Raw genomic sequence first — 24,154 nt, 5'->3', positions numbered from 1 at the left:
GTGTCTGTATTAAGGTGCCAGGAAGACATCAGTCAGTCACAATCAGTTCTCCGCCATTGGATGCCCATTTTTTCCTAGTTGACAAACATATTTGGCCCAAGAGTTTCAGCATAAACCATAAAATTAGGGACCAGAAGGGGAAAATGAAAAAAAGAAGTAAACACTCAATCTAGCTTTAGGAGTAAAAATGAAAAATAATAGTCAGGACTGACACAATAAGAATTATTTAAGCTTGTACTAACTTACTCCTTGGCATCCAGGTTAAAAAAAAAAGGTACAGATGTAATTGAGGGGAAGGAGAGATGGATCATAAGAAAGGAAGGGTCAAAATAATGCATGCCGCATTTACAGTATAAATAAGATGAAAATAAGTTATAGTCACATAAAAATCTCCTTTAACATTTAATACAATTGGTTATATATATATACATATATATATCTCTCTAAGATGGTCTTTGGAATATGTTACCTAATAATTATTTGTAATAATTCAAGAATTCATTGATAAACTCCAGACACTTACTGGGGTTCACTTTATTAATGTTCAGTTCCTTGAGTATTTACTTCCTGAATTCCAAGCTTCAGACATAGACCAGAACTATTTCTGACACTTAGGAACAATATTTTGATGGTTATGTAAACCAGAAGTCACATAACTACCTTATTTAAAAATTACTTTTCACTCTTTTGGAACCTGGCCCTGTTGTTATTTCAGAGGTACGTGGTGGAAAGACCTTTTCTCACACTCCCTTTTAAAAACACATAGATACTTTACTATGACATTTGTCATCCAAGGTTTATGTATCCTGCACTATTATAGTCGGTAAAAGTTTTAAAGAAGAAAATAATATACCTTGGGAGAAGGGAGGCAGAGATTTTTAGTAGTTGGGAGCCTGGCCTATGGTTGGGTTTATACAATTCTCAGTAAGTCCTATTAAATTATATATCCTGCCATCACATGCCTATTTCTTTGGTACCTAGGCAGTATGATCAATAGGAGTTCTAGAACTTCTTAACAGTGGAGGCTTAAGGGGTTGTCTTGAAAATGCATCTGCATTACAAACCTATTTTTTCTTTCCTTGCTGCTGCTGCTAAATCGCTCAGTCGTGTCCAACTCCTAGCGACCCCATGGACTGCAGCCCACCAGGCCCCTCCGTCCATGGGATTTTCCAGGCAAGAGTACTGGAGTGGGGTGCCATTGCTTTCTCCTTAGGCTTATTTATTAGTCATGAATTGGGGACAGGTAAGAAAGATTATGGGAGAAGAATATGGTGATGAGCTGTGATGAGAGGATCAACAAATAGGAAACAGAAGGAGAGAGAGGAGTGGCAGGGTTCTCTTTCTCAGTGTTCTCTGTGTTCATACTGACAACCCAGGCCATGGGCCACAGCCTACGGTAGGCAGCTTTTCCCTGAAAGACCTTGGAGTGACATACATCTGGGTTCAAATACCAGTCTCTTAATAGTTCTGTAATGCTGGGGAAATCGTTTAACTCCTGTGAGACTCAGTTATACCATCTGAAAAGTGGGATCAACATCTCAGAGGCTAGATGTGCAAACTAACTACCACGGTCTGTTTTTCAGATGAGGCTATAATGCATGTTCTTCTTTATACATGTTAGCAGTGAACTCTTTATGCTCCAACTTTCAGTGGCATTCTTCAGAGCATCTTTAAGTAAACGCAGTCGTCTGTACACTTCTTCGTCACCAGATGAAGGATTTTAGTTTCGAGTCCAGTCATTTCAGATACTTGGCACTGTTCAAGTGCACTGAGGGACCATGGACTCTGAACTTTTGATTGTGAAGCTTCTATAAGAATTATACCATTCAATACAAAGCACCTACACATTCTGGTAAATGCTTAATATCACTTAAGGCAAAACCACTTAGTTCTTAGAGGAAACTTGCCTATGGCAAAGTTTATATTTGTTGTTGTTGAGTCACTAAGCTGTGTCGGACTTTTTGCGATCCCGTGGACTGTAGCCTGACGGGTTCCTCTGTCCATGTGATTTCCCAGGCAAGAATACTGGAGTGGATTGCCATTTCCTTCTTCAGGGGAACTTCCTGACCTGGGGATTGAACCCATGTCTCCTGCATTGGCAGGTGGGTTCTTTACTACGGAGACACCAGGGAAGCCCAACGTTTATATACATACTGCTTGATAACCCATCCTATGTATTTTTAAAATTTTTTAGAATTAAAAAAAATGTCTTTTAATAAAGTCCCAGAATGATTTTTAATAGAACATGAGAAAGCATATGGAGCTACTGAAAAAGCTAATGGGAGAGAAGTTTCAGCGAGATTTTGCCCAATTTGATGCCATCTCAGTGAAACACAATTAGAGTGCTCAGAGGAACCATGATACTGTGAACGGAGCGTGAAGAATGGCTTGAATATTTCACAATGTATAAGAATTTCCCAAGAAGTGGGGATAAATGATGGACAGCAGCATTCTTAACAGCCCTTAATTTCTGAGCTAAATTTAATGTGTTGATTATTATTATCAACGTCAAAGACACTTACATCTGGCACTTTCCTAGATACTGCAGAAAGAGACTCCATGAGTGAGCATCTTCCTAAGAAGCTGATGTATTAAGATATATTTGGTCCCATGAACTCTGGACTGAGAACCTCAATTTTTATGACTATAACATGTCATGTTCTGATGAGGACAAAACATACCAACAAACAGCCACCTAAACCTCTGTTTAATTTTGAACAGGAAAAGCATCATATGACTGAAGCCTAAAACGGCTTCAAACCATCCCTTCTTTTCTTTACGTGATACTGAGTTTTTGTGACTCAACTATTGTTATACACTGTCTTTACCAAGATTCTTTTTCTGGAAGAGTTTTAAGTGTATGGCCCTTTGAAATTTCTGCCTTATCTGTACACAAATATGCTTAAATGTCTACCTCTGTTTTTTTAGGAAGAAGAATAAAACTTGACTGCTAATGGACTGATAGAATTGGTAACTGTCTAATTGTAGCAGAAGCATAAAATTGCTGCCTGTTTTTTTGAAGTTAGGTTGCCTATGGTTAGTCCTCTAATATTAGAAATGTAATTCCAGAGTTCAGTACCTGTTTGAATTGATTAGGAAAATTGCCACTTGTACGAACATTCAATTTCATACCTTAAACCACTAAACTTCTCTGTGAGACTCCATATTTACCTTATTTTTAGGATACTAGCTTTAAAAACATATTAAAAGATACACCTAAATTCAAAGTATTTTCACTGCATTATTTAGTATCCCACCAATAATTTCTAGAATTTAGTATGGTAGAAAATACTTAAAACAGCTGTAAATACACTACTCCTGGTATACTTCCATATAACATGGAGTTACTTTTGGGAAACCCACAGCACTTGCTAATTCTTTACTGTCACTAAGTCTTTTTTTTTCTTGATTCTGTTGTATTCTACAATACATCTCATCAGAAAATCCAGAACACTTTCAGGACATGTTTTGGTCATTACCTATTAATGATCTTAGCTACTTGTTTGCATAACAAAAATCTCTTCTAGTTATCCCAGGAGTGGCTTCAGATGCTAACTAACACACATAGCCCCAATTGTTGTATCTTACAAGATTTTATGATAAATCATAAAGCACGCTCAGCAGGAACTGTTCTGTGAAAATAAGTAGTCAGGTTTACATTTTTAAGGGTTTCAACTATAATAGTCAGATTTTTAATGAAGCCATGATTGAGAAAGAAAATAAAGTAAATAAAAGCAAATCGCTATGCATGCACTAAAATTTACAATAACAAGCAGAAATCAATCAGATCTCTCACTAGAACAATCTCTGTTTTCTTACAAAGCACAGAAATCACTTGAGCTGAACAGACAATGAATACTGAATACACACGTAGCAACTAATTAAAGGCTGATTTTCCACAACAGGAAAAAACAATTCCTGTTTATAGGTATCTAAAGGCATCTTTTCCCCTCTGAGAAAAACACCCTTTCTGTGGCTTGAACAAATTCTTTTTCATCATTTATATAAAAGGGGGGAAGGGGGAAGCAGACAAAAAGAGTATTCCTGGTCCCTAAATAAATTGGCTCTGTTTAAAAGGGCAAGACTAATTCATCGCATTTACGGTGGCTTCCATTAAGCTTTTTGGAATAATAATGTTAAAAGCACTTCAAACTACTGGCAGATAGGAGTAAACCAAGAACAATGTGACTGGCCCCTTAAAAAAAAGGGGTCTGGACATACACACAGACTTTAATTCCATCGTGCAGTAAGAAAATGTTGAATAAATTAACTTTTTCAAAGAGTCATTATACCTTAGTTCCTCATTACAGATCTCATTACAGACTGTCTTTATAATGCTCACCTGACAATATCATGTAAAATGCTTAGCTTTTAAGGTCAGCCTAAATAAGAGAACAATTCTCCTACTTATAGCAAAGGATGAACTTTTCTCATTTAGATGTTTAAGCAGCTAACCCCGGAGTTTAATGTAATTAGGGAAGGGATATTCAATTTACAGTATCCACAAGTAATGATAATTAAATTGATCCAAAAAAGCTGTTGGTAAGCATAAGATACCTTTGTAATTACATCCTGTTTTCAAAATGACTTTACTACTGTGAACTTCAAGCATTCCCGCAAATGAAGGCCAATACACATAAAACGAAAACTACAGTAGCTTAAAAGCTCTGCTGTTTAACATAATGAGCAGGACGACCAGAGGGAAATCGCGGGAACGTTCTATAACTCACCACGACAGCCTATGCTTTCTCCTTTCCTCTCACAAACATCCATTAAAAATATGCAAGATTGTCTTCATTTTTCACCAGATTCTTCATTAACAGTCAATTTTTTTTTTCACTTTTAAAGGAAACTAAACAACCCGTTCTCCTATTTTTTTCTCTTATTTAAAGTGGCTGGTCATCAGCTCCGGTTCTGTGCTTATTTGAGAGCCCAGATGAAGAGCTATGAATATGAAACCATTCTCCCCGTGAGTCCTGAAGATTAGCTGGGTCAGCATTCCACCAGGACCAAGGTGAAAAATAAACAAACCACCACGTTCGCGGCAGCTGCAGCGATCACTCTTCGGAAAATTATTCAGGCATTATGAGAAAGACGGTATGAAACGCCGCCACTTGCAGCTTCACGGCTCTCTGAATACTCACATCAGAGAAGGGCTGAGCACTTAAGGGGTATCATCAGAGAGTTTGCCCATCTGAGCATCTTCCATTAAGTTTCTGTCTTAAAGGAAGAAGGCGGGTACCTCTGCCTGACAGGCAAAAGGCTTGTCATAATCCATTAATATCCTAGCTTTGCTCAGGTTTCCTTCAATGAGCCAGGCAAGAAGCCTGCGAAAAAGTGCTGAGCACACAACTTTGCCGAACGAGCCGCTGCAGTGGACTTGGTACCGCTTGGTCCTCCCGCGCTAGAGGCTCAAGACCTTCCACAGTACCTCCCAGGAGAAAGGAGATTACAGAAACACCATCCCAGGACTGCACAAGCCAATCATTTCTAGATCAAATTTCAAAAGCAAAGGGGAAAGAAATATTTCAAATATCCTCAAAGCAGGACAGTTTAAAAGTTCCCAGTAGTACTGCAGTTTCCTTTTAGTAAAACATAAATGTATGAAGTTAAGGAAAAGATTACTGGTCTTAAAAAACAAGAAATTGGACAGAACAGAATTCTCCATTTTGCCTTGTCTCTTGACTCAACTGTTTCAATGGACTGTAAAGAAATATCAACCCTACATCATTTCCATTAAATGAACAATTTAAGGTAAAATGACTTTATAACAAAACCAGGTAGTATTATCCATCTGTGTTTCTAGAACTGAGTACCATATATTAGTGTCTTTTCATTTTCCTTCTACATTTTGCCACTTAACACACTGAAGAACCAAATCTGGCTAAGTATTTACTCTTTGTTTTCATTTACACAGCAGAAAGGAGGAAATTTGAAAATGGAAGAGCAATAGGCATATTTGCAAATCAGGAGACAGTAGTATAACTAGCTATAAAAATGACAGCAGTAAAAGAAGAATATTATCAAGACCCCCAATCCAGTTTTATTAATTTTATTTTATTAATTTACAAATGAATTAAAAGTTATGTTTATACTATTTAGCAAATAATACACTGAAGATGGATGGTTATAAATTTTTAAATATCAATATCATTTTTATAATTCTAGTAGACATGATCTTGGATAGTGAACCAATTATAGTATTTTTTCTCATTACTGTTATTATTTTAATTTTATTTTAAGCTCTAACTTTAAATATGATAATATCTATTAAAGTACATGAAATGAAGACATAGCATTAATGTATATAATGATCATAAAAGGAAGGTGCAATCTGACTGAACAGAAATCAATAATGGAATTTAATGACTTCATGAGGAAAATAAATGACCCTCGCACCCTTAATGGATTAATGTCAGTTATGAGCAACACAACATCGCATAATGCTGACACAGTCTCACTCAAAGTGGGATCACTTTTCATGTGAGTGCCTCTAAGCCTTATCAAAGGAAATTGTGTTTTAATGCTATTTCGGATGTCATTTTTTGAGAGGATTTTTACAATCCCATTTCAGAAAGCATAAAGCATGCTCTGAATTGTTACAAGGAGCTTCTGTCATTGAAACATGTACTAGGTCACCCTCTGAAAGCTTTTCAACGTGCTACCCTAAAATGAAAAGGATAACAACTTACAGTGTTACTCAAACAACTAGTTTATTGTAGCATGTCTTATTTGAGTACTTACTCCTCCAATGTTACTGTAGAAAGTTCTCTCTTTCTCCCTAGACAAGGAAAGAAGACTATGCTACATATATGCACTGCAGCCGATTCCATAACATAAAACACACAGCCTCACCTACACGTACAAACAGCTTGATGATCAAACCATGCACAAAAGAAGGCTCACCCAAAACTTGACATGCAGCTGTTCATTCGTAAAGTCTTTACATTTTCTGGGAAGTTTATACAAAGATTGATTTTCTTTTCTCCGATCACGTCCTGCTTATGAAGGAAGAATGTCACAGCTCTTCTCATTATGACATAAAATTACTGGAAAATATAAACCACTTCTTGTCACCTCTTTACAAGATGCTAAAACAGTCTTATAGTATCATTTGCAGAGAGTTTGGCTTTTGCTTGTTAAAAAATGCTGACCACTCTGAAACAAAGATTTAATAAACATGTAACATTCTGGATTTTTATTTTCTACTGAGTACTTGAAACCACTAGCAGTAGGAATAACCAATAGCAACAGGACTTTTATTTTCTATTGCATATTTGAAACCAATAGCCATCAGAATATCTTGATGCTGTAACTCAGGTTATTATTATCTTTTCCAGGATAATTTAAAATTCATTTTTGACTGATTCAGCAGTCACTGAGCAAAATTTCCAGTAGCCTCTCTGAAGATTCGGCACTGAATAGAAGTTGAGAATAGGAACAAAGGAGCGATGATGTACAGCAGCTACTACACTTATTTCTAAAAATAGTGGTTTCAGGCTTTCAATGGCTTAGGTTTCTCACGACACGAAACGAAACTGAAAAATTCTCAAGATAGAACCAGGAAGCTGCAGCTAGAGATTCCTGACTGACATGAATCTTACTTCCTTCATCCCAAAGGATATAATAACTTCTCAAGCAAATGTAGCATCATAATTAGTTATAATTGACTTTGTCTTTTAATTTTTAAGGCAATCTATAAAGTATGGATTGTTGTGTCAACTGGAAGACAGTTCTTGACATCATACCGTATATCTCATTATTGTCATCCAAACCAAGTTCCTTATCAGGATAACTTCCCTGTCTGCTAGATTTTAAAATCATTTCAGTAAATGCCAGCTTTATATTACTGAACCATACTGCACAATGTTAACATATGCTGTCATAATTCTAATGTGGTTTTCAATCTACAAAAATTCCCAGTAACATTAGGAATTATGGGAGGATGATTAGAAATACAGCTTTTGAGGCGATGTCCCACACATGATGTCATTCACTTCGAGAACCACGCTAGCTGGGCTGCCTCTTTTCACCTGCATGCGGTTTCCCCGATTCATCGTCTTGCTTCAGCCCATCACACCTGCTGGGAGGATGCAGTCCACTGGCACGCCTCTGAGACTAATGGGATGCTCGCGTGTACCTGTTCTCAGCCACTCAGCAGGCACACTTTACCTGGAACATTGGGAATCAGCGAAGCAACTGAAAGGGGAGGATTTATTCCTCTCTTTCTAATTACTGTTCTGCATCCCAATCCCTTCCTTCTTACTTTTCACCAATGTCCATGGCAGCACCTGCTGACAGTGTAATGCAGTAGTACTGAAAACTTCCCCTCGTCAAAAGTGGATTCTGTAGGTGTCCTGTGTTAACATCTATGGTAAACGACTCCAGCCTACTCAAAGTACTCCCCCGAGATTTCTTATAATCAACTAAATATAATTCACTTAAAAAAAAAAAAAAGATTGGGGTGGGGGGGAGATAACACAGTTTTCCCTAGCATGTTTCACAAATTTCAGTGGAATCTTTGAACAATTTGAAAACACTACCTACCACTTTAACGTGAACAGAATACACGGATGCGAAATATATATAAATAATCTATATACCAAAACCTAACAGAGTATCATGTTGTATGAATTAATTTTAAAGGAAATGCAAATTTCAGATTAGATTAGAGGCATGTACCAGGGTGTGAAAAAGAATCAAACTAAGAGAGAAAAATATCAGGTCAAGGGCTTACAGTTATATCAAGTGCTTACAGTTATATATGAAATAATTTCTCATATATATATGTATATATATATGGAATATACATATATATATATAAATTGCTCTGCAAATTTTTAATGCTATGAAATGAGGCAGATAGTGTTGTTTAACTATATTTGGTGACACACACGTAGTGAAATTCATTCACTCATCTGACAAACATCCTATGTGTCCCAAACTGAACTATGATAAAGAAATATCTCCCAGGGACTGCCCAGTGGTTAAGCCCTCACTTTCCAATGCAGGGGGTGTGGATTTGATTCCTGGTGGGGGAATTAAGATCCCACATGCCTTGCAGCCAAAAGTCCAAAACATAAAACAGAAGCAATGCTGTAATAAATTCATTAAAGACTTAAAAAAAAAATGGCCCACATTAAAAAAAAAAATCTTAAAAAGAAGAATGAAGAAATACCCCCAAAGCTGACATCCAAAGAGTTGATCTGTAATTATTTTTGAAGGTAGTTTTCTGCCTTAGAGTGTACTTCATTAGAGGCTTCCCTGATGGCTCAATGGGTAAAGAATCTGCCTGCAATGCAGGATACAGAGGAGACGCGGGTTCCGTCCCTGGGTCAGGAGGATCCCCTTGAGAAGGAAATGGCAACCCACTCCTTTATTCTTGCCTGGAAAATTCCACGGACAGAGGAGCTTGGCGGGCTGCAGTCCATAGTGTCGCAAAGTCGAACACGACTAAGCAGGAGCTTAGCATGGTTACTTCATTAATTTAAAAACCATACTGACCACATCTCATTCAAAGAAAATCCTCATTATAAATCTTTCTTCGTGAAACAGTAAAAAACCCAGAGCAGGCTTCCTAGTCTCACAGGTGAGGTCAGGAGAATGAAAAGTTCTTGTGGATTCACGAGTGTTTTGAAATAGTAAACACAAAGTTCCATATATGTCTTATATGTTAAATTCTGTCTCTCTTTTCTTTAGAATTGTTGAAGTGTCTCTTATGTGCACTATATCTCCAGGAAAGGTGAGAAAAAGACAAGTAGGCATAAAGCTGAGACCATAGTGGGTGGAAAAGGTTCAGGAAACTATACGATAAAGTTCAGCAATTTTAAGTGTTGCTGCTGCAAGGTCAGTGGCTAGCAAGTTCAAGCTTAATAATAGGAGGCCCAAGACAACACCAGAGCTGCTAAGGAGTCCTTCCATTTGGTACTAAATGTGCCCAGGAACAATCTCAGACACCCCATCATTCACAAAATCACTTTCAATGTACTTTTTGAGCAACTCTTTGGTATAACTAAAATATATAATAGAGATGTTTAACCCCATAGAATGTTCTCAGACCAACCATCCATCCCATTTACCTTTCCATGAAATCAAAAAGTATAACCACTTAGAGTACAACAGTTTTCCCTGTAATCTGACATCTTTAGACACCAACTACAGTATGACTTATCGTTTGGGGAGCTCTTTTTTTAGTTGTTACTTTTTGGGTTTCACCAAAAAACCAATGAGTCGTGTAGGATCTTAGTTCCCTGACCAGGGATCAAACCCATGTCCCTGCTGCACAGGAAGTGCGGAGTCCTAACCTCTGGACTGCCAGGGAAGTTCCTGGGGAGCTCTTGACTCACAAAGCTCAGGAGAGGAGAGTACAGAGGATGCTGTTATTCAGCACCATGCCTCCCCAGTGCAAAAAAAAAAAAAAATAATAAGAGGACAGCATTTGAAGGATAATACAAGGCACCTTATAGGAGTAAAGATGCAGAAATGAATCACAGAGTATCTGAAGCAACTCTTATCAATATCAGGTGGTAATCAGGGTTATCTAAACATGACGAAAATCAAGATACATTTTTAATGAATGTGTGTATTAATGAAATATTTGAATATTTATAACTATTAGAAAGGTCAACTATTTTATATAACATTATAATAAAGACCCCTAGATATTAACAGTGTATAATAACTGCTCTGTGAGTCTGATGGTCAGAAATTTCTAATGGGATAGAATGAGAATTAAAGGAATGTATGGGAGATGGTGGCTTCAGTTCACTTGTAAAAACAGAAGTGGACAAATGGTTTACCTGTTTCTAGGTGAAACAGCAGAGGGTGACGGTGAGTGACCTCCAAATAGAATGAGAACCAAAAGCAAAATCAAACAACCACAGAACATTACATTCTGACACAAGTACTTGGGTTAATCAGCATCTTATATAGATCCTCCTAGGTAATATAAATAGGGAAAAAAAGAGAAATGTTATAGTAGAGGAAAATTATTGTGTCCAATATCGTGTACTCTATAGTGAGAAAAAAAAAACATTTGGACTTTCTGCCCAGGTAGCACCATAGATTTGTTGTCCAACAAATAAGGACATAAAAACTTGGGGGAAAAGGCAATAAAGATACTCATCTGTTAATGCTGTCTGCAGACTGTCTACATAAACTAACTTCTTAAATTAATGAATGAATTTAAAGGCCTTGTACCTTAAAAATATTCCTGGTATTTACTGCATTAAAAATCATAGTGTTTTTAAAATAATGGGGAAGTTTGAAAGCAACTAATTTAACTTTCATATTTCATGGATGTTAAAGACAAAGCAAACCAAGACCCAAGGTGACAGAGCTAGTCAGTGGCGAAGTTAGCTGACCATCACCTCTATCCCTACCTAGTATGTTTTATACATATCTAGTCACAGCTATGGTTTTTCCAGTAGTCATGTATGGATGTGGGAGTTGGATCATAGAGAAAGCTGAGAGCTGAAGAATTGACGCTTTTAAACTGTGGTGTTGGAGAAGACTCTTGAGAGTCCTAGGACTGCAAGGAGATCAAAACACTCAATCCTAAAAGAAATCAGTTCTGAATACTCATTGGAAGGACTGATGCTGAAGCTGAAGCTTTGGCCACCTGATGGAAAGAACTGACTCATTAGAAAAGACACCGATGCTGGCAAAGATTGAAGGCGGGAAGAGAAGGGGATGACAGAGGATGAGATGGTTGGATGGCATCACTGACTCAATGGACCTGAGTTTGAGCAAGCTCTGGGAGTCGGTGATGGATAGGGAAGCCTGATGTGCTGCAGTGCATGGGGTCGCAGAGAGTTGGACATGACTGAGCAACTGAACTGAACTGATCCCAAATTAACTAGGTTTTGTGATGTACTGCCACAATTTAATTTCTTCAATGGCATCATGCTAACAAGAAAGTGCAAATTCTTGATTCTGAGTTCAAGATCCTCTACGATCTGGTCCCAAAGTCACTTAGCACCAAGCCCAAGTCCAGTGGAGCTACTCACTAGCTCCCTGACGATATCTCATTTTTGGAATAGCCTTCTCCTTTTCTTGACTTCCTAGTAGCTCGATGATAAAGAATCTACCTACAATGCAGGAGACCTGGCTTCGATCCCTGGGTTGGGAAGATCCCCTGGAGAAGGAAATAGCAACCCACTCCTGTACTGTTGCCTTGAAAATCCCATGGATGGAGGAGCCTGGTAGGCTACAGTCCATGGGGTCACAAAGAGTCAAACATGACTGAGTGACTTCACTTTCTTTCTCCTTTTCTTGAGGTCCATATCATTCAACCTTTGAAGCATGTCTCCCCTGAAATCTTTCCTGACCTTCCTAGCTAAGCCTGCTGCTGTCTCAAACAGCATTTGGTCTTTACCTCTCAGAGAATTTACCATTTTCTACTTTGTATTATATTACATACATGTTTTGTGCTTCCTTATTACTATTCTGTTAAGGTAATATCTATTTAATCTCAACCCATCAGTCAGGGTGATCTTTTATATATATATATAATCTCATACCTTATCATTCCGTTTAAACCCAAAGCATTTACAAAAGATTCACAGCCCACGTGATCTTCTGAGTTTCCTAGCATTTACAAAAGATTCACAGCCCACGTGATCTTCTGAGTTTCCTACCTGGCTCTACCCCATCCTCTGTCTCTCTCACTACTCTGCAGCCTCACTGGCCTCCTCGCCCATCTTTCTGACTCTAGACTTTCCTGCATGTTTCTCCCTCCTGTTCTGAACGCCCTTCCCCAGATATCGGTGTGGCTGGTCTAAGCTCACCTCTCAGGTGTCACATCCTCACAGAGGCATTCCCCGACCGCCCCATCCTGAGATGACTCTTTTGGTTTTTCTATGGCATCATTTGGTCAATGTCTTCATTGTCTCATGCCTCCATGGAGTATTACTTCTATGATATCTAACTGTAGAACTGCAATACCAGTTCCATTACGGCAGGAATTTACCCTGTCTGATTCAATGACAACTTCCCATAACCAGTACAGAGCAGGCACTCAGAGAGTGTGTGCTGAATCAGTGAATTAATGAATTTTTCTCATCATCTCTCACCACTCTTGGTGCTGTGTTTCATATATATCAGTGCCCAAAATATTTGTAAAAGGATAGAAGGGAGGAAGACAAAGGAAGAAGTGAGTCAATCACTCTAGTTTACTAACCTTCTATTACAGTCAATTTTCTATTATGTGTAGTCTCTTTTCTAACAAAATGCTTAATCACTGAAAATATTTATCAAATCGTATTTAATTTTTTTTTATTTAAAGAATACAAAATTAAAAAAAAATATTGAACTCCAAAAGCAGAAGGAAAGGAAGGAAGGGTGAATCGGGTGAGGCAGTGTTTTCCCTTAGGGAGCATAAACTCTTATCTTTACTGCAAAAGAATTGTGGATAATTTGTAAGTGGTAAGCAAAGGTTTCGTGGAATTATGTTAGTCCCTTTCATGTGACAAGAAAACCATCAATCATTTCAACAGCGTAGTGTTCTTACTCACACTTAACTCAATAAAGTTTGGTTTTTCTTTCTATTAAAGTCAAAATTTTTTACACATGCCTACTATGAGACTTGGCATGTTCTTCCCACACAGTGAATCCATACAAATCCTGAAAGCTTGGTTTACTACTAAAATAACCAAAGGCGATTTCATAGCTCAGAAAAGACACACTACGGATTTGGAAATTTCTATTTCACACCATTTTAAGTCATAATACATATCTGGTAAAAATAATCCTGAAACTATAGCTTTGGAGATCATGGAAGCACAAACAGAGAATGGATTAAATTATTCTATAAGGATACATTCTCCCTCTATGTTTTACAACACATTATAAAATGCACTAACTTTGGTTAAGCCTGCACTCTTTCAAAATAAAATTGCAGCTCCAAAATATGTTTTGGAGTCTTTTTTAACTTAAAGGTGGAATTCTTTCCACTATACAAAACAGATGTGTGTATCTGAAACTGGGAACTATTAATAATTGAATCATCATTATCCACATGTGTGGATTATCCACAGATCTGTTTGTCATCACAGGGAATAGATTGGTCATTATTATTTTTATGCCCTTCCTTTTCCATTTTATCCCCAAAACTCTCACCTCCTCAGCATCCTTACAAATCTCTACCTCTACTCCCCTCAAGACCCAGGTTTACTCAATTCTCTGTCATGAGCTCTATGGGAACAGAATCTAAAAAAGAGTGGATATATGTATATGTATGACTAATTCACCTTGCTGTACACCTAAAGCTAACACAACATTGTAAATCAACTACACTCCAATAAAAAATTATTTTAAAAATGACCTAGCTGAAAAGTCATCACTGCCATATATAATTTCCTATTTCAATCTATTATATTCTAGAATTCCTGTTCTATTTTGTCCAACAAATTTAAAGGCGCTGCCTGCTACAATAAATTACACCACTGCACTTAATAAATATTATGGAACCTACTTTATGTATCTACTGTTACCTGAGAACAAATATTTGAATAATTCCCTGAATTTTATTTAGGTCTCAGATAAAAAAAGTACCTTGAGCCTTTACTATGTGAATATGTTACCTATATTAACAACTTGAGGCCAGAGGAAATCGTATTTCACATTTCGTAAAAACACATGTCCAGCCAGCTTAAATATGATTTCCTCCAGCGAAGGAGGACTCTATGAAGCCCACCTTCTGCGTTCCCATGGATCTTGTACTGAACAGTGTCATAACTTGTGTCACTTTCTGAAAAGTCCCCGTTCACCTGACCATATTTAAGAACAGGTGTGAAGACCTTGAGAGCAGGAATTCTGTCTTCTTCAGCAATATACCCAGTGGCTCACACAGCACCTCCCACCAGTGGTTACTCAATAAATATTTAATATGCTAAAATACTGTTAGTTAAGTTTATTTCCAGAAAATAACACATCAAACTGTATCTCACTGTTTGGCCTCTTATGTTCACTGTTTACCTCTAGAGCCAATGATCAAATATTGAAAACTTTGGTAAGATTCTAGTGCAATCATTATTTGTAGTTAATTTGGTTAAATTCATCGACTGCTTGGTTAGGACTGAAATTGGGTATGACTGCATATGCTATTGGACAGATTTTCTGGATTTATGCATGCTGATTTTTGGTTGTTTCAAGGTATTGAAGAAAAACAATTTCTGAAGTTGACTGAAATGTTCATTTCCAAAGAGGTGCTAGTAAGGCATAAGGACCTCTATCACTCCCATTTTAAAAATTAACCAGTGAATACTGTTGAGGATACAAATGAAGCATGAAGAAATGCCTCTTACAAGTTCAATATTAGTAGCTTTGGTGATATATCTGTAATTAAGGAAAAACAGTATTAAAAAGTAAAGACATCACTTTGCTGACAAGGCTTTGTAGAGTCAAAGCTACAGTTTTTCCAGTAGTCATGTACATATGTAAGATTTGGACCATAAAGAAGGCTGAGCGCTGAAGAATTGATGCTTTCAAACTGTGATGCTCAAGAAGACCCTTGAGAGTCCCTTGGACTGCAAGGAGATCAAACCAGTCAATCCCAGAGGAAATCAACCCTGGATATTCATTGGAAGGACTGATGTTGAAGCTGAAGCTCCAGTACTTTGGCCACCTAGTGCAAAGAGCCGACATATTGGAAAAGTTCTCAGTGCTGGGAAAGATTGCAGGCAGGAGGAGAAATGGGCAACAGGATGAGATGGTTGGATGGCATCATCGACTCAATGGACATGAGTATGAGCAAACTCTGGAAGACAGCAAAGGACAGGGAAGCCTGGAATGCTGCAGTTCACAGGGTCTCAAAGAGTCAGACACAACTTAGATTCTGAACAACCACAATGGTATTTATACTTATGTTGCTCCTAAAAAGTAAGTGTGAACAGTGCTGTGAAAGCTATTTGCATATCCATTACCAGAAAATACTGATCACCACACTATATCAACATTTTTTTGAGCTTGAAAGGAAAATAGTTACACTTTTATTTATAGCACATATAAAATAAAATATGTTCTTACAAGTATATGAATTACTAGTATACAGCACTAAGAAAAAACAGAGTATTTAAAATAAAGGTATTACTTATCTAAGTTAAAATGAAACATAACTTCTAATTTATGTCTAAAAATGGGCTATCTATGGCAGTTAGATAACTTTATCACTAAGCTAAGCTAAGTCACTTCAGTCGTGTCCGACTCTGTGCGATCCCAGAGACGGCAGCCCACCAGGCTCCACCATCCCTGGGATTCTCCAGGCAAGAACACTGGAGTGGGTTGCCATTTCCTTCTCCAATGCATGAAGGTTAAAAGTGAAAGTGAAGTCGCTCAGTCGTGTCCGACCCTCAGCGACCCCCTTGGACTGCAGCCTTCCAGGCTCCTCCATCCAAGGGATTTTCCAGGCAAGAGTACTGGAGTGGGGTGCCATTGCCTTCTCCAAACTTTATCACTACATATTATTAAATGACAATAATTGGACCAGTATCAACTGTACTGAAGAAAAAGTCAATTGTCTTGTAATTTCTTAAAATAAGTATTTCAAAGATAATACAAACTCTAGTAGCTTTTAAGATCATGAACACTAGATAGCACAATTACATATAACTCTAATAAGAAATTTGCAAATTTTTAAATACATTTTTAAATGACTAAATGACTAACATACCCCAAAATAATACATGATAATTTTATCATTATTATTTCCTTTTAAAAATTGGTATTTTCTGAATCTTCATGATCTAAAAAATTTTTAACATTCTCATATGTAGGTACACAATCAGTTAAATTAAATTCTATTCAAACATTAACTTATACCAACGAATTTCTAAAACTTTTATTCTCTATGGGTGAAAAATAATCATGTAAAAACATAAGGTGAAATATTATATTATCAGTCGTGTGAAAGGAAAAGCAAGCAAAGCCTTTAAGTGTAAGGCATAAGGAAACACGTAGAGCAGAAGCCCTTCCTTAAACCACACTGCCTGGGTTCCAGTTCCAGCTCCACAACTGACTGGCGGTGTGGCTTTACACCAGTTACTTAATCTCTGTGTACCTTAGTTTCCTGTAAAATAGGTGATGAAAATAATACCTTTACAGAGTTGATGTAAAGGTTAAACATATTCATCTTTGGAGAGTACTTAGAACTGGCACATAATATATTTCCCATTATCACCCTTATTTTCTACTATATCTCAGGCATTGCACTAAATGCTAGAAATAAATTGCAAGCAATTGCTACTCTCTCTAAGTTCTTACCAGGCATACTAATGGGTACATGGCAGTCTTTCTTATGGTGCTGCGCTGTTCTAGGTAGATGGGATGTGAATGAGAAGGGCATATGACACACTGCTCCCTTGGTTACTAGTAATTCAATCTTTAATTCTAGAAACAATGGTCCTATCACCTCTGTGAGTAATAGGGGGTCCAAACAGCCTTAATATCAAAGAAGCTGAGTTGCTCGATCTCTCAGACTTCTTACATTATATATTTGGCTATAAACTGGCCTCAAGTGGCTGGTTTGCAATTGCTTTCAGTATGGAATAAAGTGCTGGTATTTAATAAGAGCTCTGAAAAATCACACTGTTTTACACAAGTACACACTGCAGTCTACTTCTACTATTTATTCCTACCATGTACTGTTTCTACTGCCAAGACATATCTCTAATGCTTCATGGAAACCACCACAATATGTTACTCCACTTAAAAATGTCGCTGCTCCATAATGCAAGTAAACAATTTCATAGTTTGGGGAATTCATATATAAAACATTCATTTATGAGTCTTGCTTTGAAGCCTGAATATGAAATTATGGTGAGGTATACATATTCCCAGGTGGCTCAGTGGTAAAGAATCCACCTGCAATGTGGGAGATGTGGGTTAGATCCCTGGGTTGGGAAGATTCCCTGGAGAAGGAAATGGCAACCCACTCCAGTATTCTTGCCTGGGAAATCCCTTGGACAAAGGAGCCTAGTGGGCTACAGTCAGTCCATGGAGTCACAAACAAGTGGGACATGACTTAACAATTAAAAACAACAAAAGCAACAATACTCAATCATAAAGGAAAATTATCTGAAGGACAAATAAGTACCTTTTCTTCTGCATGTATTCTTAATTATGAATTTGGATATTATTAGCTTCAATGAACACTTTAAGTATATGACAACGTGAAAGTGTTAGTCACTTAGTCATGTCCAACTCTTTGTGACCCCATGGACTGTAGCCAGCCAGGCTCCTCTGTCTATGGAACTCTTTGGGCAAGAATACTGGAGTGGGTTGCCATGCCCTTCTTTGGGGATGTTCCTGACCCAGGAATCAAACCTGAGTTTCTTGCATTGCAGGCAGATTCTTTACCATCTGAGCCACCAGGAAGCTAAGTATATGATATGTAGGAAGCTAAAACAAATGTAAAATCTTGACTTTAGAGGTGACTTTTGAATCCCAATATAATTCATCTGTTGAAAGTCTGCACTATCTGCTTCCTCGGATCCTTTTTATTTCAATATAATGACCTATTTTAAGTACATTGTAATATGTTACAAAGAAGGTATCCTATGGGAGGAGAGCCATAAAAATAGATCATATTCCTGTGTAATAACTGCTTGTGGTTTCTGAAAGGAACTGACATGAACATGCACTTCTCAAATAATGCAAATCTCTCTGAGGCAATGCTATCTTGCCACGTACCAGATAATGGCCTATATGTAGGTATTTTCACAGGTTAGCAATGAAAATCATACTAAAATTGCAAAAGGTTAAGAAAGAAAGAAGCTTTATTTTCTCTTTTGTAATCTAAAATGCAGTGAAGAGTCTATTCTGCCATGCCAACATTTAATCATACTAATATATTCAACAGTCATAGCTGCAGGATTAGATTTAAGGGTAATATTTGTTAAAATTATAGTTAGTGATGCAACTTTCACATTATATTCTGTTCATGCCACTGGAAGGAAAATAAAATCAATCCGTATTATTAGGGTCATAGGAATATAGAATAAATCTACAATATGGATTTAAGCCTATTATTAATTACTTTATCATTATTTTGAAAGAAAAGAAACTATAAACTCAAAAGCATCAGTGTAACAAAAAATGTGCCTTTATCTTAAAACAAAAATTGTCCTCCCAATGTATTTTTCAATGAATGTTCAAGAAAATTTGCTTCTTTGGTATCCTGTATTTTGCTTCTCATCAAAATAACCAGGGAGGAAAGACAATGAACCATAAAAGCAAATATTACCTCTTAAATTTTGCTATAAAATTATAAAAAATGACTAAATGATTGTTAGAAGTAAATTATACTTACATTTAAAAACAGAATGAACTGTCATTTTAAAATATTCAACATAAGTACAAAGATGCGGATTTACAAAGTATAATGAACCATTAGCTCAATCGTTAATGAATCTTTAGCTCAATCAATCTTTAATAAGAAAAGGAAAATTTTTAACTATTTGTGCCTTTCAAAATCAACAAAATGGCTCAGCATACATCTCTAAATTACTCTACACTCAGTTCTCCCCTCTCTGAAATAATTACATAAAAAAAAGATGTCAGCTGAGATTTGACATATTAAAACCATAGTTTAGTCACTGATTAAAAATTCATTTTGCATCTGGAAATCAACCACACAAACCTAGAGTTAAGATGCCTAAGAAAACTTCACAAAATATGCATGTCCCTTTTTTTTTAATTTGAAAGAAAAATTAAAATGACACAATTCATTGTTCATTATTCTATAAATGTTTTTCAAAATTACAAATTTCCAAATACAATTAGAATCCACATTTTAACTTTTCATCTGTACTAACACAGCCTTTTAAATTAAGAAATAATTTCAAAGTGAATTCATTACTATATTAGTTAAATTTTTTTAAGATCTACAAATAAACTCCAAGACTGCATTGCAAAAATGCTTCTCTCACACTTTGACAGAAGGGAATTTGCAATTTTGAAAAATACCATTAGGAAAGTAGCCTGCTATACTTTCAGGAAATTTCAGCAAACAATTAACTGTGCCAACAGCCTCCTATAACTTCTTTGGTGAAAAGCTTCATTTTGAGAGACTGGGAGAGTGAAACTTAGGATGATGGTTAAATTACTGTAAAACTCAGGAATCCACTTAAGATTTGTGAAATTAAATTCTTATTGGGTTTTGTTTTATTTTTAGTACCAATTTCACAAACAAGTTTAGCGTGACCAAAACAAGTGAATTTTCTACACAGCTTAGAGAGAATAAAAATGTGATGGCTGGAAAAAAAATTCTGCAGTAATACTTAGCATAATTTCTCAAAGCAATATATTGTTGACACAAAATCTTAAATTATACTGAAATATTTCCTGTTACTGTAAATCACATGCAAAGAAGAGTGCAATATAGATTCCACTAAACAAATCACTATTCCTCCTCTTTTATCTTCTGTCTTTATTTTGTAAACGTGTATGTAAAACTTCAGGGGAAAAGACTTCTTTATAATTCAATCTATTTATTTATCTTTAAACAGTGGATATCAATGCCATCATAAAACAGTTCTTCATGTATTGGAAATCCTAAATCAATATATTGATATTTCCATCAGAGGAAAGTGATACCCCATTTAGAGATCAAAAACATCCACTTCTCATTTTGAAGTTATATAGAATTCTCCATAGAATGAAAAATGACAGAAAGCAATTTATCAGTAGACACATAAAGTAAGCCTATTTCTTTCAGGCACTAACTTCTGTTTATTTATACAGAATGAGGGTACTGTAAAAATAATATTTTCAACACCACAAATGAGGATTATTATCTCAATTTCTAAGGAAATGCCTCCCTCAATGCTTTTCTCAAACATTCAAATCCCAGCTTAATAAAAACAAATGGCATTCCTCATTTCTTCAAAATTGCACATTCAATATTATAAGCTTTGCTTTTTCAACAAGACACTAACGTTCTCCAAGTCAGTAATTAAGTATTCATAAGCCTGAGTTTAGGCTGCAGGGTTCTGGGGGTGATGGGCTGACTATGATAAGTATATTTATAACTTTCAAACTAACGAATTTAGATACACAAAATAAATGAGAAGGTAAGTTAAAATAATATAAAAGCATAGGCTGACTAACCCTTAAAAGTGGTCTTTGGCATTTCATCACGGGACTAAATAAATCATAAATGTGTGTAGTGCCACTGGAGAACTTTAACATTTATTTCACTCAGTAATTCTATCTACTTCTAAACTAGGAAGGCAGCAACAGTCAAAATTACAGAGACATTAAGCTTCTCAAGCTAAAAGAGTACATTTTCGTGTCTAACAAGAAACTAAACTGGACACTTACTGTATTAAGTTATTGAAAAATGTGGGTATGTACTGAGCTCCAAATGATTTTGCATATGATACCTTTTAATTTCTAGGTCCAATTTCCAATAAAATTGCAAAACACCTTATAAGACCAATATTCCCTGGAGAAAAATATGCTGGTAAATAAAATGTGTCAAATAAAAATCTATCCAATAAAGTTTAGTCAACAGCCATCGATCACAAAGATTTTTCAATCCCAAGAATAAACCTCAACACTAATAAAACAAAAGAGCATTTTAATCCATAAATTCCTCAAACTCTACATGATTAAATAACATTTTATCTAGATTCATAACTAATTTATTACCATTGACAAAAAAGGGAAGATTTTAAATTACAATCTATGAAGATACGAAGGTAAGTTCTTTTTCAGATTTGTGCACTTCTTTTCTGGTTTAAAAGCAGACATCTAGATAACTTCTGGGGGTTGATAACCTAGAACAGTGGTACAAAAGCTTAAAAAAATGCTACAATGACGTTTATTAACATCAACTTTTTTACTGCCCTCTAGTGGCCAAGAGTCACGTCACTATATGAAAGATTGCATGACGGGGGTTACAAAAAGATCCTGAAAAATAGAACTAAAATTTTATGCCGTATGTCATACTTTTTCCAGGAGATTAAATTCTTAAACAAAAGAAAACTCTATATGCGAAAGTCATATTTTGCTAAACAAAATTAGAAATATAGGAGCTGCATGAACAGTACATCAACCATTAAATACAGTCAGTGTTTATGTGGCACTAAAATAGCAGTTTAAAAAACTTTGAGTTCAGTAAATTTCTTCCACATGACATTATAGACAATTTTTGGCTAATTTCTTAATTTTACTGGACTTGTTTCTTTCAGTTAGAGGCAAGTTCGCAAAAGATATTTTTAATGTTCTCTAAAATTATAAACTTTCAGCAAATAAAAATATACTTAAATTCCACAAAATGAAGTAAACTAAGTTAACATTCAGATATGTTCATTAAAGACATTTTGCAACAGCAAATTTTTAGAAACAGCTCTTATGTATACTGGCATAATAAAAAATATAATATATAATAAATACTGGCATAATACAAAAGTAAGTATGTGGGTGTGTGTGCTTAGTTGCTCTGTCATGTCTGACTCTCTGCGACCTCTGTGATTGCAGCTTTCCAGGCTCCTCTGTGCATGGAATTCTCCAGGCAAGAATACTGGAGTGGGTTGCCATTCCCTTTTCCAGGGAATCTTTCCAATCCAGGGACTGAACCTGGGTTTCCAGCATTGCAGGCAGATTCTTTACCATCTGAGCCACCAGGGAAGCCCAATATAAATATATATATATATAATGTCAAAGTAAATTAATTTTTCATCCTTTTTCTTTTTACTAAACTAGATCTTTCCAAGTATTTTCCAGAGCATCTCCATAATTTTATTCATTATTTTGCTTTAATTTTCAATATTCATTTCCTTTACCAGAAATAATAATTTTAGGAGGATATAAAACACTTCATTTATGATCATTAAAAATAAGTAATGAAAAATATAGTGGATGAACTCCGATCTTTTGTATCTAAGGTATAAAATTTACTAAACAGTTTTGCTGTATTTAGGAAATGTACATAGATTACTCACATAACTTGTCTTAAAGGAAAATCATAGAATGCAACAGAGGAATTACTCAATAAAGGGAAAAAATTTTAAACCTTGATAAAAGGCAACTCAGTCGTGTCCGACCCTGCGACCCCGTGGACCATAGCCCGCCAGGCTCCTCTGTCCATGGGATTCTCCAGGCAAGAATACTGGAGTGGGTTGCCATTTCCTTCTCCAGGGAGATCACTCACATAACTCGTCTTAAAGGAAAATCATAGAATGCAACAGAGGAATTACTCAATAAAGGGAAAAAATTCTAAACCTTGATAAAAGGCAATTATAGGAGAGAGATGAGGCAGGCAGGAAAGACCCTATGCGATGCCCTTCTAACTCAGTTGCTAACTTTTAGGAACCCTGTGACCACGGGAAATAAATTACAGGCTTGGTCATTTTTATTTGCTTTCCAGGGTGTAATCAGCACCTGCAAACCATGGCCACCACACACTTCTTTCTAGGGAACTCAATACCTGTGCAAGACTGATTATGTCAAAAGGCAGAAGGAAACTACGGGTCCAAACACATAGTCAGCTAGGATGTTCTCTAAGCTCTTTCTACCCACAAGATGGCCCAGTCCTTACACAGCTAGTAATTTCAGAAGTTCAAAAGCATTTAAAGGTTTTCATCAAATGGAAGATGCTGAATGAGAAAGAACATTCGGAAAGCCCTGCCCTTAGCAATGCCACTGATAAACACAAGCAGATAAGGACAATACTAAAATTTTGTAAAGAATATTAACTATATGGCACAATCCTTGCAATAGATATAAAAAATATCTCAGAAATTTTTTTGTCTCATCTCCATGTTGCATTTATGCTCTGGTGTAGGGAACTTTCTGAAAGCTTAATACAGAATCATCCCGTTTAGACACATGGTTAGAGATGGAACAAAACTGTTTCCAAAAAACAGATTATTCTCCGGTTGCCAAGTTCTCTAAGAAGTTTGCCAGAATTAAGAAATGATAGTTTTACAGCAACTGAGTTATTTACAATTTGTGTTTGAGAAGAAACTTCAGAAATGGTTGTTAATCAAATCCAGACAGCAAAGAAAGGGTGGATGGCATCATCAACTCGATGGACATGAGTTTGAGCAAGCTCCAGGAGCTGGTGATGGACAGAGAAGCCTGGCGTGCTGCAGTCCATGGGGTCACAAAGAGTTGGACATGACTGACCGACTGAACTGAACTGAAAGAAAGA

At 36.4% G+C, this 24,154-nt stretch overlaps 1 protein-coding gene and 1 long non-coding RNA gene across 9 annotated transcripts in view; both read right to left on the bottom strand.

The window, feature by feature from the left end:
- TENM3 (teneurin transmembrane protein 3) overlaps positions 1 to 24,154 on the bottom strand; it is a 2,742,616-nt gene that overhangs the window by 282,857 nt on the left and 2,435,605 nt on the right. The window lies entirely within an intron of this gene.
- LOC139180213 (uncharacterized) overlaps positions 1 to 24,154 on the bottom strand; it is a 56,867-nt gene that overhangs the window by 4,656 nt on the left and 28,057 nt on the right. The window contains exon 2 of the long non-coding RNA XR_011564528.1: positions 1 to 24,154. This exon is cut by the window's left edge and continues 4,656 nt beyond it. This is a non-coding gene — a long non-coding RNA (uncharacterized lncRNA).

The sequence above is a fragment of the Bos indicus genome, chromosome 27 (genome assembly GCF_029378745.1).
Source record: "Bos indicus isolate NIAB-ARS_2022 breed Sahiwal x Tharparkar chromosome 27, NIAB-ARS_B.indTharparkar_mat_pri_1.0, whole genome shotgun sequence".
NCBI lineage: Eukaryota > Metazoa > Chordata > Mammalia > Artiodactyla > Bovidae > Bos > Bos indicus.
The sequence above is the reverse complement of the archived record's forward strand: the minus strand, read 5'-3'. Positions and strand labels throughout refer to the sequence as shown.